Source organism: Falco naumanni, chromosome 7 (genome assembly GCF_017639655.2).
Source record: "Falco naumanni isolate bFalNau1 chromosome 7, bFalNau1.pat, whole genome shotgun sequence".
NCBI classification, from domain to species: domain Eukaryota; kingdom Metazoa; phylum Chordata; class Aves; order Falconiformes; family Falconidae; genus Falco; species Falco naumanni.
This window is the reverse complement of record NC_054060.1, coordinates 17,487,619-17,498,916: the sequence shown is the minus strand read 5'-3', so window position 1 is coordinate 17,498,916 and position 11,298 is coordinate 17,487,619. Positions and strand designations below refer to the sequence as shown.

At 41.3% G+C, this 11,298-nt stretch overlaps 1 protein-coding gene across 2 annotated transcripts in view; it reads left to right on the top strand.

Moving 5' to 3' along the window:
- The first annotated feature begins 903 nt into the window (after positions 1-903).
- Positions 904-11,298, top strand: part of WDR72 (WD repeat domain 72) — a 128,056-nt gene continuing 117,661 nt past the window's right edge. For both annotated transcript variants that reach the window (XM_040602195.1, XM_040602193.1), the window contains exon 1: positions 904-1,091. The gene's annotated coding sequence lies outside the window, so the exon portion shown is untranslated. The remainder of the gene's footprint in view (positions 1,092-11,298) is intronic.

The window sequence follows — 11,298 nt, the reverse complement described above, 5'->3', positions numbered from 1 at the left end:
TGAACACATTTTAGAATATTACTGATTACCTCAAAGCAGATGCCTCAGGGAAATAGTTTTAGTGGAAATGTGAACTCAGTAACACTAAAATAAAACCCACATACTTTAACTACCATACTTGTTATATTAAAGTAAAGGAACCACGGGCACTAAAAATAAATCTCTCAACATCCTTACAACTCCCTACGCATTTCAAAAAAGCATCAGGCAAACAAATTTAGGAAGTAATGGTTTTAAAGAATGTAACTTTTTTATAATGACAGTGCTTATAATTTTGCTTGCAGCCATATACGTAGCTCTAAGTATTCCAGCAGTTAAGAGGGACTTACGTGTGCACTATACAACCAGCTTGGCCCAGCTCCTCACCAGAATCTTTACGGCCAACAGCTTCTCCATGGCTAACCTCGGAGCAAAGGGAAGGCAAACTATTGAACAAACAGGCATCGCGGTTATTTCCGTGTTCACTCACGGCAACGTATTTATTGTTTTCAGACAGAAATACTCGAAGTTAAGAAACGCACCCCTCAGACTGCGCCCAGGCGCTGCTGCCCTCAGGCACCGCCTGCAGCCGCCGCTCAGGGCCGTACCGGCAGGAGGGTGGCCCTACCCCGCCACACCTGCCTGCGAGCGCCGGCCGCGCCCGGACCCTCGTTAGGAGCAGCGGCACCGCCTGCCACCCGCCGGTGGGAACGGTGTTTCTGCTGCGGGGAGAGCGGGACGGCCCCCGAGGAAGCTCCCTGTACTTGAGCGGGGCGGCCCCCAGGGAAGCTCCCCTGCGCTGTGGCCTCTGGCCCCCGCTTCCCCTCACGCCTTCATCCTGGTCCCTCAGGGCGGAACGCTAGCGCGGGAGGCGCGAAGGCGCGGGCGGGCTCGTACCGGCCTGCGCCGCCCTGTGCTCCTGCCGCGGCGGGAGGCTGAGGAGCGGGAGGCTGAGAAGCGGCCGCCGTCCGGCAGCCGGGGCGGGAGCAGGGCTGGGTGTAGCCCTCTCCGAGCGGGATATAAACTCGTCCCGGGCCGCTCCCCTCTACCACAGCGCTCTGGCTACCGCCGGCCGGCCTTCCCCTACGCGTGGCGCCCGGGAGCCGCTGGAGGTAAGGGGCTGTGCCGCAGCGGGGCTCCAGGCGCGGCTCCCCTCAGTACCCGGTTCTTCCCCCGCGGGCTGCCAGCCCCCCTGTCCCGCCAGCAGAGCCGGGCTGAGGGCGCCTGGCCTCAGCTCCTCGGCGGGAAGCCCGGGGCCGCCCTGTGCAGCCGGTCCGCGACCTCGGCCTCCGCTTCCTCGGGCGCTCAGCGAAGCGGCTGAGGGTGGGTTTAGGCTTTGCTGTGCCTTAGAGGAGCGGTAATACAGGGCACCCCAAAGCTCTTCAGAGCCTTTTTAACCGGTGTGACGTTTGTTCTTTCTCACTTGGGCAAACTTCATCAGTTTCTGCGAGGTTTTTTTTTTGTTGTGGTTTAGTTGGTTGGGGTTTTTTTGGTCCCCTGTATGTTTATCATCTACTGTTTCAGCTTTGATGCCTCTCTGATGTTAGATAACTGAAACTTGTGTTTCCAAGATAATCCAGTGGATTATATGTATATTCAACCAGTTGTGGAACTATACTCACTGGATTTCTTGGAGAAAAGCAGTAATGTGAGGACACGTCAGAGTTCAAACTATTAGAGAAAATGCTGTTGTGTTACTTTAGTGATGCCTTACTAGGTAGATGCAAAACCTTACAGTAGAAATAAATCTGGTTTACAGCAGTTTTCTCTAGAAAATAGTTCTGGTTCAAGATTTTTTGAGATTTGCTCAATTATGAAATTAATCAGGGTGGCTCACTTAGAGCCTTGTGTTTCTGTTACAATTAACTTTTCTAGTCACTGCTAGGAACAGTAATAGTGTTCCTATTAATATATTATGTAATTTTAGCATATCAGTAGTGGCACTGGTACAGAACTATGACCTTGTAGGAATAAATGGCTGTCACGGTGAGCTACTTCTGCTCAAAAGATTTGTGTCAGTTGGTAGGATTGATCACATGACCAGCAGGTTTTTCTCATTAAAAGCTTTTAAGTGTTAAAACTAGAAGTTTGTTGTAACGAAAAGTGCAATCCATGCATTGCAATGTATTGAATCAGGTTTGGACTTCAGTTCTGGCTCATAGTGAGCAGTGTCTTCGTATTTAAGCAGATTTGACTCTGTGTACAGTGTATACATATACATAATAAATTGTTCAGAGTCGTTTACAGTAAACAGCTGCATGCCCCATGGCAAAGAGCACTGCATAGAGGCCTGTTTGGTAATTAAGAGTATTCAAAGAGCAAAATGGAAAAATAAGGAGTTCCTGTTGTAGAAGTTTGGATATCCTTGGTATGATATGATGCAATTGATTACACCACTGATTAGTGATTATTACATCACTATCCAAAAATGAAAGGTTGAAATGTTGTTTCGTTTCCAGGATCTGATTCCAATTTTGTTTGTTATTTAAATATTCCAGAGTACAGTGTAGCTGAACCAAAAACATTACCTCTGTGATCAGCCAGGGTTTTTTTCTTAAATGAGTTCAAGGTCACTTACGGAAGACAAAATGAGTGGCTTACAGGTCTGGTGCATATTCACTGCCTCTCAGTTTGAGACTTTTGTAAGTTTTTCTTCAGGTGTCATGTGTCTTGACCTTACCAGATTTTGTCTTTTGTGTTAAAGCACTGTAAATAAGAATGAATTCTGTAGGCTTAATTACAGCTAGTTACAGAATCTGATATTTCATAAAGATGGAAGTCGATCAGAGGTTTTGTGGATTACATGTGACTTTTGCTTGCATCTATGGGAAGTCTTGACACAGACTTAAAGTTTATTACTCTCTACACTTTTCAAGTTATGTAGGCCATAAACTTAGAATTGACACCACCTTAACAGACCTCGTGATTCATATGGGATTATGTTGAGATCACTGACTCTTTAAAGGACGTAAATGTCTCTGCTCAAAAGACAATTTCTAATTAAGAAAACGTAAGGGTTGTCTCTTTACATAGCATAAGGAAGCAGCACTTTCTCACATGGGAAACACTTACTTTTAATGAAGGTCAGCATAACTTAATTTATATAAAACTAAGGTTAAAGCCTGTCTTTAAGTTGGTAGAAATCAAAGCTTACATCCTGCAGAAACTGATGGCCCCTTCTGCCATGTGTGCTTTTCTGTAAGAATTGATGGGTGACTGTCCCAAGCCTTGATTAAAGCTGTGCTTTGGCAAAGCATTTCAAGATTCGAATATGATTAACTCCACTGAAGATGACTTAAGTGATATTACTTGTATGCTTCAGGCTTTGGAAGTGGCAAATAACTCACATACATGCAGTTCTGTGTAGTGCTTAAGCACAGTTTAATTTCCTGTAGATAACTATTCTTGTAGTTGATAGGACATTGGGACACTATTTCAGACAGTAAAACCAAATGTGGTTATTTTTTCTTTAAAGACATCTTTTATGGCTCCAAACACACTTATATAATGTATTTCTTTTTCAAATAAACTTTGTATATATACAGGATCTTTGATACATCTCACTTAAAACCAAGCTAGCTAGCTTATATGAATTGTCTAACATGTTTAAACAGCTATTATATCATCAATTGTTATTGTTGTTAAAGCCTTTAATGCTAGTGGAAGTGGGAATTTATATTTTTTGCACACATTTTTAATTTTTCTGCTTAGCAAAAGAGTATCGTGTTACACTTTTCTCACAGACTTAAAATAATGTAGCGGTTTGTGGGGTCAAACAGTAACTTCAAGGAGTTGAAGATTATTTTACTGTACCTTATGACAATGTGTAAAGCACAAGTGTTCTGACTTGCTGATGTTTTCACTGCCCCATTTTCCAGCTTAGGTGCAACATAAACAATTTTAATTAATGTTATGTCACCAAAAGATTTTGAGATGGCCAATTGAATTCTGCCAAGATAGAGTCTTTTGATGAAAACATATCTTTATTGATTGTAGAAGAAGAAAATCATTCTTAAAATGAAATCCAGAGAAAAATCATATCCCTCGGAGAAAATTTCTGAGTGGCAGGCTGAGATTAACATCATAAAATTGAATTTGTGCTGCAAACCTTTGATGTAATCAGCAGCTGGGAGATGGTGTTGCCCTTACTGTGCTCCTTCTGATTGTGGTGAATTATTGTGTGGAATGAAATAAGTGTTTCTTGTGTCACTCGTTCACGAAATACAAACAAGGTATTACTAGGTGGTTCTTGCTAGTTAAAATGGGTTGTATTGATTCCTGGTCCCAGTCTCTTGCTCCCTTGGACTGCAAAAGCAGTACATTCACACCCCAGGGGAGAACTGGGTCTCACTCAACGGTGACTCCTCTGGCCGATTAGGGTGTAGCCCTGACAGGTCTTGAGGGAAGTACCATTAAATCTTAAACTGGAAGTGCAGTTGTAGGCAGGCAGGCTCTCCAGGATGGAGCTGCAAAAAGCAAAGAGGAGGAAAAGGTGTGGAATACGGAGGGCTCTGGCAGAGTGTGTTAAAACACAAGGAAGCGGGACATAGGATAGACATGTTAATAACGGGAGTATTTTAATTGTTGCCTCTATCTGATGAGCTATATTAACCAAGGCATTTGCAATATAGGAACATTTTTGCTGCTGTACCCACAGAGCACAGGCTCTGTATCTTAAAGGAGCCAGTTATTAGTTCTTTTGTATGATATGCTAATTATTAATTATTTTTTATTATCTTTTAAAAAATCTCTTGATAAATCTTTCATTAATAGCGAAAAGTGAATTATGTTTTCCATTTTTTTTTTTTTTTACCTTTGTCTTGTCTTGCTGTCTTTTCTTTTTCATTTTTGGTTGTCATTCCCTTTTCAATTACCTAGCCTTTTATGTCATCTTTTTCCTTTTCCTACATTACACACCCTGCCTTCTCCCTTCTATCTTTAATATTTCCATTTCTCTGTTGAGCGTCTTTCTCAGCATCATAGTTCTCTTTTCTAATTTATTCCATTGCATGCACCTATACAAATGCATGTGTACCCCGCTGCTTCACAAATTGAAAGTATTGTTGACCTGTATTTTCAGATTCAGGGATGCAATAGGCTTCTGAATAGCAACTTGCTAAATAACAAACCTGTGAACAGCATCATGAGCATCAGTGTGGTACATCTGTAGGCTTACAAAGGCAGCACTATGTTACTTCTGTATCTGTAGATACTTCTATCAAGTATTTCATAAATGAAATGTATTTTATTATTCTTGCCTCCTAGATGGACTTTTTGTATGTTGTAGAGAGCGGGTGAATATGATTTTTTAGTTTGGGAAATGTTATATCTTTGCGGATTACCAGAGTGCCATATGTACATCATAAAGTAAATTGAGAAAGTTGTGAAAGCAATGTAGAATGGATCAGTACACTGCACATCAAAGCTGTTTTTAAGGAGAATAATTAATTTTTTATTAGCGGTACAAAAAAATATTGATGTAAGTTTTATTTTCTTATATCGACCGTAAGAGAGACTGTCAGATAAAGCCAAAGAATAGACAGGAACTGGAGAATCGGATAGGTTAGGAACTCACAAGCCTTAGGAATTTGTCATGAAAACCTATTGGGCTTTGCCTAAAATTTACTTCTGAACACTTTACTACAATGATGAATCTAAAGGTGGTGTGTGTGTGTAACATTTTTCTTGATGGACAAGTAAAATAAAGTAGCCTGGGCAAACAGAATTGTGCTAGCCTGAGAAGATATATGGCTACTCTTATAAAACTGCCAATAATTGTTTTTAATAATTTTGGTCCATTATCCTGTTTTCTTGTTGTTTTTTTCCTAATATTTGTATTTTTAATACAATATGAACAGTTAAATGCTGTTAATCTTTTAAAGCTTTCAGGACTCTAAGGCAGTTTCTATAACTTTTTTGGGACTGCACTGATTGCCACATGTTTAACTGGACTTTGGTACAACTGATCTTGTATCGATAGTTCAGGCTGCATAGGAAACATGAAATAAGTATGAATATAAATTCAGGAAACTTTTTTTGGCAAGTTGACTGTTATCTGTTGAGTGATCTTTTGTTGTACAAAGTCTGTTCTCCTTATATAGATAAGCTATAAATTCCTATTTGGTAGCTTTTGTTACGGGCTGTAACTATGAGGAGAAGGTTTCTGTTATAACCAGTGTTTTATTAATGTGACCTATTTGAGGGTAGGTATCTAGGGAGTTCAGTTCCTGGGTTTAAGGACCTTGATATATGTGAGAACTAGTAAGTTCTAAGTTAATTTAAAAATCAGAGTATGTATTTTCTTTATCAAGGAATGTGATTCCTTAATATCGTTCAGGATGTTTCATACAGGAAAGCTTCCTTTATGCTTTTGAGCAGACTCTGCATGTAAACACAAGGACCAACAGGGAATGTGAGCTGCAGACTTCAGTGGGGACAAAACAGAACCCAGATTTTTCACTTCAAATCACTGTGAGCACGTGTGTGTGCATGCTCCCAAGTCCTAAGCAACTCTTCCATTCTAACCTATAGGTACCCAAGCCACCTATATTAGGATTATAATTTTTATCTTGAGAAAATGCAGCACAGGGATGTGTGCCTGAGGTTAAGTAGTGATTATGTGACAGTGATTGGAAGGTCCGAGATAAGCCTAATAGGGAAGCTAAAAAATATTATATATTTTTTTAAGGTCAGTAGAGAAGGCAGAGTCAAGTTATGCTTACTATATTGAAATTGGGGCTCTATGAGGAAAACATACATGGAGCTGTTACGGCACTGATTCATTATGGTATAATCTGACCTTTTTCATTTCACTCAGTTCATGACCAGTCCCAGTCAAGAAAGCTGAGTGGTGAGGAAAAGCCCTTTCATTAATTTGTACTTAGAAAGGCATTCAAGGTCAGGTCTCCAGCTCTCTGGCCCTTTAAAGCTTTTCACTAGCCTTAAATACCTCACTGCTACTGTAGAGTAAAAGGTTTTGTACTCAGCTTTCCAAGTGAAACTAATACTGTACAAATGGTCCAGAGTTGCTAAAGTCCTTAAAGCTGTGCAAGTTGAGATAATTTTCCAAGTTAACAGAGGTTGGTGGCGTGGTTTCCCTGTGAAAACTGATCATAGAACTAGACAGGATGGTAGAGGTGTGATGGTAAGTTAGTGATGGGATGAACTGGTATGGTTTTAACTAAGAACAGAGAAAAATTTTTTAGTCGTGAGGGAGTTCTTTTTGGTGGTGTGATCATAAGGACAGGACAAACAAAGTTTAATTAGGTTTTAAGCAGGGAGAAATGGGGAGTTGGACTGAGGAACTTGATTTAAAGTTGAATTACGGGTTAATACTGCAAATCAGGCATGCTTGAGTGGGCAGAGCTGGAGGAATTTGACATGTGCTGATAAGCTATGTGCAGCTCAGATGTGCCTTGGGCAATAGTTGACTTTGTGGAAATAGTTTTTCCCTTTTTTTAAAGGAACAGTCTGACAAATATCTGTTGATTTCATTAACGAAGTTTGCTCTAGGTGCCATCAACATCACTAAATAGCTTTGATGAAGCTAAATATCTTCATACAAAATATGGATATGTGCATGCAGTATTTCTAGGGAAGTCATAGTATTAGAAGGAAAGCTTTCCTGCAAAGTACTTGTGCACCAAAGTATTTTAGAAAAGAAAAGTTAACCAAGAAATTAGAGGAAAAAAGCTAAACACTATTATATTAACACTGAGAAACACATACCTTCTGTTTTCCATGTAACTTATGCTTCAGTCATAATATAAAGGGAGAAGTACAAAATATTATTGTAACTTTTAAGTCTAAATTAATTCTCTTATATAACCAACGTTCTCTGCTTAGTAGTAGCTGTTAACTAATTCATGACCTTCATGGATATAAAAAAAAAGTGTGCAAATAGATCATCTATGCATTACAATTTTTATCATTTGTTCAGTTTTTAACTTCTGTTGATTGTCTGAGTTCTCTGTTATTCATCCCTTGCTCAGCAGTAGGTCTTCTGCTAGGAGTATCGATCTTGATTCTGTGCTGCTTTTAGAAGAAAATGTCATTTATGACTTTCTATTCAATGCAGTACAAACCCGAATTCTGCTGCCTTATGGTGTTTTGCACTAATTGAGCACTCCTACGATACAAGTATAAACGTCGACATGATATGCAAGAAAATGCATTTTAAAGATTCAGGATTTGGCTTATCAAACTGTTAACTTGGCAGCTACCATTTTATAAGCCCTAAGAAATTGGTGAATTTTCATTGCTTAGCTGATAGCCAAATACTAATGATGTGGTTTAGGTAAAACAACTTTCTCTTCAGGGCATAAGCTGAAAAGAAAAGGACTTCAATGTTCATAAGTAAGCATAATACCTCATATTACTAGATATTTAAAAAAATAAAGTTTTAGAAAAGTCAAATTCTAAAGCTGAGATAAGTAACATCCCACAGTATTTTGTGATATGACCACAAAAACCTTTAAAATGAAACTAGATGTGATTTAGCCTTATAAACTCTTGACTTCAATTAATTTTCCTATATTCTTCTTCCTCTGCCTTTGAAGTTCTGGCTGAGGTTGTATGGCAGGACCCTGATAATGTACCACACTAGTCATTTCAGCCCTTCATCTCATGATCTTGTCAAGCAGCAAGAACATTCCTTTAGTTCTATGTTACTTAAGGCTTTTATTAGTAGTAACGAAGATACCTCTTCACAGAATGGTCAGGGTTGGAAGGGACCTCTGGACATAATTTAGTCCAATTCCCACTAAAGCAGGTTCACCTCGAGCAGGTTGCACAGAATTGTGTCTAGGCAAGTTCTGAATATCTACAGAGAAGGAGCCACGTAACCTCTCTGGGCAGCCTGCTCCAGTGCTGTCACCCTCAAAAGGAAAGAAGTTCTTCCTCATATTCAGATGGAGCTTCCTGTGTTTTGGTTTGTGCCCCTTGTTGCTGGGCTCCACTGAAAAGAGCCTGGCCTCATCCTCCTGACACTTACATCCTTAAGTTATGTGTAGGCATTGGTAAGATCCCCCCTCAGTCTTCCCTTCTCCAGGCTAAACGGGTCCAGCTCTCTCAGCCTTTCCTCAGAAGGGAGATGCTCCAGTCCCCTCATCATCTTTGTAGCCCCTCACTGGACCCTCTCCTGTCTCTCTTGAGCTGGGGAGCCCAGCACTGGGCATGGCACTCCAGTTGCAGCCTCACCAGGGCAGAGCAGAGGGGAGGGTCACCTCCCCGCACCTGTTGGCTCGTGGGCAACCTGCTGCCCCCCAGCAGGGCAGCCCCAGCCTGTGCTGCTGCGTGGGGCTGTCCCTCCCAGGGCAGGACCCTACACTGGCCTTGGTGGCACTTGCCCATATCCCTCTCTGCCAGCTCTCCACCCTGCCCAGGTCTCGCTGAAGGGCAGCGCAGCCTCTGGGGGGGCAGCCGCTCCTCCCCGTTTGGTGTCACCAGCAAAGGTGCTGAGGGCGCGCTCTGCCCCTCCACCCAGGTCACTGGTGAAGGAGTTGAACAAGGCTGGGCCCAGCACTGACCCCTGGGGACACCGCTGGCCACAGGCCTCCAGCGCGACCCTGGTCACAGCCGCCCAAGCTCTGCCGTTCAGCGAGTTCTCAGCCCACCTCACTTTGACTTCGCTGTGGTGTTCATCACCAGGGCACCCACCTCATTCAGCAGCAGGCCCACATTTTCCCTACTCATACTTTTGTTGTGTCGTCTCTTGTCTGTGTCCCTACTTTCAGCTGTTGCTGTGCTGGGTTTAGTGATGGTTTCTATTAGTTTCTTTAAGCTAGCTTAAAAGGCTGCTTCTGTCCTTTGGTCTTTTCTGAATTGTTACAGGAACTGCTCTTCATGTTGCTTTGCATCATTTCTGTATTACTTCCTTTGGCTGGCTGTTATCTGCTGCCATGCATTTCCTTCTACCCAGTTCCTGTCTCTTCTCACAAGATTTTGGCTTTACTGTCATGTCTTTTGGCTAGCCTCTCCCAACTACACTGTTCTAGCACCCTATTACTGACACCCCTTTGATTTTAATTATTTTTGCTAAGGACGTGCTAAGGGTTCTGTTGTCTCCCCTTTCTCCAGAATAAATAGGAGCTTTGTGTTTCTCTAAAAGGTGAATTTTGCTTAGTGGCTGCTCTGAAGTATCACTTCAATGTATTATTGCTGTTTGGATAAAAAGTAGGTGACATAAAATATTTTGAAAAGAATAAATGTTGATTTAAGTGATGCTAGACAATGATGCATCTGATTAGCTTAAAATCTGTTTCTTCTTGTTCATTCATGCTTGGGCATAACATGTTGATGAATAAAACCAGTTTTGCTGTTGCTCAATATCTGTCAGCTGTCTGTCTGTTCCATGAATGCTGGTGGTAGTCAAAACTGTCCTCAGTGAAGTTTAAGAGAATTTCAGTTTTCAGAGTCACAGCTTCATAGGCACAAGTCAACTTCATAACCATTCCATCCCTGACAACAGTTGGAAGCAGGTGACAACAATCTTCTGGCATTTTCTCCAGAAAGCTGAAAGGGAAGGGAGGTAAACAGAAGCTTTAGAAGCATTTCTACAGGCTTTCTGGAAAAATGGATCATCATAGGATACAGGGGAGGAGTGCTGGAGGATGTTGTACACTCAAGTTATTTTGGGAGTTTTGATACAGCTGACTTGTATACATGGGAGTTTCTTGGCTAAGGTAACCACTGGCAGCTTAGTGTAGGGCTCTTTCATGTAAAGACACTGATGCTAAAGGTATTGCTCATCTGCGTCTGTCTTCGGCAACCAGCCCTTTCACGTAAGTTGAACCAAAAGAGACATACTTGTAGGATGTGTTACTAGGTCCCCTGGAAAGTCTTAACAACAGGACATAAATGTTTGGGTTTTTTAGGTTAGTTGACTGTTTAAGTGCCAAATTATTTATAGTTAGATACTTAATGGTTCTTCATTTTGAAGATATTGAGAATACTCTAGAAATATGTTAGACACTTAGGAATGTGGGAGTTTGAACAGCAAACAATGTGACAGAAGGCTTGAGAGAACTGCTTTCTCAGTCACCTCTCAACGTTTGAAGCAAAACAAGTACAAAATCCAGCCAGCAAGCAGAGGTCGTTTTAAAAGGAACAAGCATGAAATTTAAAACCAAGTAAAGTAGAACTTTTTTAATAAGGGGGACTTTAGGGTATTTTGTAAGTACTGGTGTTTGAATGGACACTGAAATAGCTTCCTGGAAATGCAGTTCATAAGAAACTGTATTGACCTAACTAATGACCAGTAGTCATTTTGGAAAATTCCATTAAATCATTTTTTTTGCAGCAGTGACTAAAATCTATTGT